The sequence below is a fragment of the Berghia stephanieae genome, chromosome 9 (genome assembly GCF_034508935.2).
Source record: "Berghia stephanieae isolate SIO BIC M18660-M18661 chromosome 9, UCSD_Bste_1.3, whole genome shotgun sequence".
Taxonomy (NCBI): Eukaryota; Metazoa; Mollusca; class Gastropoda; order Nudibranchia; family Aeolidiidae; genus Berghia; species Berghia stephanieae.
The window spans coordinates 47570138-47574313 of NC_088368.1; the positions used below are offsets into that span (position 1 = coordinate 47570138).

At 38.8% G+C, this 4176-nt stretch overlaps 1 protein-coding gene across 1 annotated transcript in view; it reads left to right on the forward strand.

Annotated features, from left to right (window-relative positions):
- The window catches only part of LOC144980362 (GPI-anchor transamidase-like), a 31046-nt gene extending 29040 nt beyond the window's left edge, over window positions 1–2006 (forward strand). Inside the window, exon 10 of the mRNA XM_078928060.1 lies at window positions 1–2006. This exon is cut by the window's left edge and continues 1236 nt beyond it. The gene's annotated coding sequence lies outside the window, so the exon portion shown is untranslated.
- Window positions 2007–4176: the final 2170 nt, after the last annotated feature.

Here is a 4176-nt window from a genome sequence, read left to right on the forward strand (position 1 = left end):
GAACATTTGTACTTGTACATGGATGTACACAAAAATATTGGATTTTTACTGAGATACGTGGTGTGATGTTGACTCTGTGTGTGTGTGTGTGTGTGTGTGTGTGTGTGTATATGTATGTGTGTAAATATATATGTGTGTGTGAGTGTGTGTGTGAGTGTGTGTGTAATATTTATGCATTGATGAGCAAGCCAGAGATACAAGAATGGTTGGAATTTTCTGGTCCTTCAGAGTTATAAGATCCATGGAGTTTGCTCTGTTAAGTAAGAATTGCTTGCTACCCTTTTTATAGGACGCTGGTTTATTTTTATAATAATGTACCTTTCATCATATCTAAGATACCCACCTACACAGTTAGTACTTGATGGAGCGACCTGTCAAAGAAATTAGTTCTGACAAACCAATCCACTGACTTGTGCATCCCCAGGTTGGGATGTAACGGTTTATCTGTCAAATAAATGTGTCAGTGCATGGTATACAGTGGAACCTCCCGATTACGACACCTCCGAACAGTGTTCGTTTTGTCAATGTCAATAAAAACTGGTCCCGCTGGCCTCACCACGCCCACTTTGTCCGCCATCTTGGAAACCTCTAAATAACGACACCTCTGGATAACGACATAAAAACTCGGTCCCGTGACATGTCGTTATCGGGAGGTTCCACTGTAATCAGTCAGAAGGTGAAAATTTGGATTTGTATTTTGTTTGGATTTTCTCACCAGAGCATTTTAATCTTTATTTGAAGTAAATCGGGTGATTTTTCATGAAGTTATGGTCAGATGTATAGAAAAGGTATCCAGCAACTTTTCTCAAATTTCAAACTTTTTTAACCTGACTAGCTGTAAAAATATTTAGAAGTGAAATTAAGCTTTGATATTTCCAAAGATGTGAAAAATGAGTTGATTTAATCATTTATGACAAAAACTCATTTTGTATTTTTTTTAATTGACCTTCTACCTAAACTTGGCAATATCTCAGTTCAAACCTTTTCACCATCCGACTGATGACGTCATTCACTGTGACAAATGTGATGTTTTAAAACAGTTTGGTGCTAGGGTGGCAACAAGCGTTGATCATTCCAACTTTTTTTCTTTCTTTTAAATATGTCAATAAAAAAATCTCCACTGCACCCGGGATCGATCTCAGTCCCTTTGATTGTGAAGCGAGTGCTCTATCAACTGGGCTATTGGGACCCCCTGATTTGTATATCGGGCTGGGCCAAAAGTTTGTTTTCGTCACATCTGCCACAAAATGCTCCAGTACAAAAATGTTAGAAAAACTATTTAAGATGGCCGTTCTATAAGAATAATGAATCTTTGAAATCAGGAAAAGACTTTATGGGAGACCTTCCATAAGCTCCTACATTCCAAGTATTCTTGTTCTAGTAGGCGGTTTGGGCAGGGGGAAACTTTTTTTTAAAGTCTCCGCCCTCCCATTACTAGAAAGAAGTTCTAGTGTAGGGGGTATGGGAGGGGGGAGACTTTAAAAAAAAAAAAGTTTCCCCCCTCCCAAACCCCCTACTAGAACAAGAATACTTGGAATGTAGGAGCTTATGGAAGGTCTCCCGACTTGATGGACAGTCTGCCATGTTTGAAATTCTATCTGTGTTGAACTGTCAATTTTTTGGTTTATTTTTCATCGTTAAATCCAGTGGAAAACTTTCCAAAGTATTTCAAAATAACGGAGTATTAGAGTATTTTTGTTGTGGATGTTTTGACTTTGGTTGGCGGAGCCTCTTTTGTGCTGGGATTTGGTTTTCTTTGGTTTTGTCTCTGATGAAATGACAATGTGTGTTTGTGTGTGTGTTTGTTTGTATGTGTGTGGGACGAGGCAATTGTTTTAAAATGTATTCCTTGAATTAAACTATGGCAATAGACAAATAATTTATTCCTTAGATTCAATAGGGTTTGGTGATCACCATTATTCCCTTCAGTCAATGTTAATTTTGTATCATGGAGCACAAAAGTACTGGAAAATCTAAAAATTATAAAACTATTTTCCACAGATTGATTTACGAGTAACTTTCAAACCTTTGTTCAAATAAGGGTAATTCAGTAATTCCATTTCCTGTTGATTCAAATGATTATTTGTGACCCACCGTCTCTAAACGGTATTATGTCGTTATGGACCAGATGCGAAAAAGTCCAACTGGTCACAAATATAAACCGTTGGTATTTAGCACAGTAAAATATGATATTCCTTCTCCTCTATAAAACATATCAACTCAATTAAGTCTGATGTTTCTGTCTACAAATTCCATTTTCAGCATCTTAGTCATCCCGACTCAATGCAGTTTTGAGACGAGGGGTCACATTTAAGAATATCTGATGGGGCGTAATCATGAGTCGTTAACCTTTGACCTTGGGATTTACCATAATAAATGTGACCACTGAAGGCTCAAAAGATTTGTCTTGGGCTTTGTTCACTGTCCCAATATGGAATATGGCCACTGTCCCAATATGGAATATGGTCACTGTCCCAATATGGAATATGGTCACTGTCCCAATATGGAATATGGTCACTGTCCCAATATGGAATATGGTCTTAGAATGAAGTACTTTCGATGAGAGCCTGTTAAAAATAGCCTTTATTCCCCCCAAATATTGCTGGCTCTCTCTTGCAGCTATGTGGTCTAGTAGTATGACTCTTGCTTTCGGATCGGAAGGTCCTGGGTTCGAGCCTCGCTCAGTGAATAGTTGATTCCTTGGAAAAGGCTCTTTACTCGCATTCTCTCACTGGACTCTGGTGTAAAATGAGTACCTGGTTGGTGGTGACAGCGTTGTCTCTGTCGGGTGAAAAAAATGGAATATCACCTAACAGGCGTCTTGTCTTATTCTTCATGTAACGTGTTGCTGTTGGTCATGGACCCTTTATAAAGCTCTTTGAGCACGTTTAGTGGATATTGCGCTATATAAAAGCTCTAGATATTTTTCTCCACACTTGTGATGACAAAAAGAATAGCCTACAGTTTAACTTGAGTAGAATTTTATAAATCCATTAAGAATTTGCTCTCCTATTTAGATATGATGGTGAATTTCCTGGGTGGGGATCCTGACCTCCCATAGTGGGCAGGGAGGTACATGCTGTGTCTTCTATCCCCCTATATCACTGGGTGGGGTTCCTGACCTCCCATAGTGGGCAGGGAGGTACATGCTGTGTCTTCTATCCCCCCATACCCGTTTTCCAATTGTTTCCTGTCGTTGTCTTGGTATAAGATTACTTAGTTTTGTCCTGACCCTGGCCGGAGTCCTTGGCTGGGAGTGGGAGGGAAACAGTCAAATGTATAGTTATAGTTTCATCTGTTCTGCATTGTATTATGTTTAGTTTATGTTTTATATATGATTTGTATACATTTGAGTGCATTCTTCTTAGTGGGGACCTGTGCTTGTGTCTGGATGAGACTTTTAGGTGATCTCAAGCTAAGTATTTTGAAAGTGTGCTCTTGGAATCTACATCTGTTTCCTATTTGAACCAATTCCCCTTTGTCTGCCTTATTCTTGGATGCTTTAATTGTAATTCTAGAACTTTTTACTGTCCCATTTTCTTCCTTTTTACTGGCGCTGATATGACCTTAATGTGTTGCAAGCGCCGTAAAACCCTTAAAAACAAAAACAAAACAAATCCCTTATGTTTTTGTTTTTAGGGGTGTTACAGCGCTTGCAACACATTTAGGTTATATCAGCGCCAGTAAAAAGGAAGAAAATGGGAAAGTAAAAGTTCTAGAATTACAATTAAAGCACCCAAGAAAAAGTAAGACATAGGGTAACTGGGAACAAATAGGGATCAGATGTAGATTCCAAGAGCATACCACCAATGTACTTAGTTTGAGATCACCTATAAGTCTCATCTGGACACAAGCACAAAATCCAACAAAGAGGAATACACTCAAATACTTAACAGAGAGATGATTTACAAGTTAAAAAATATCATCTCTCAAAACAATAACTATGCATTTGACTGTTTCCCTCTCCCAGCCAGGGCCAGGACAAAACCAAGTAATCTCATACCAAGACAAAGACAGAAAGCATGTTGGAAAACAGATATAAGGGGTTAGAATACGCAGTATGTACCTCCCTGCCCACTATGGGAGGTCAGGATCCCCACCCAGAGTCTCTGATTTCACAACAAACATATGAAGGGGAAACACCAAAAAATGACGATGATGACGTAGACAAAGAAC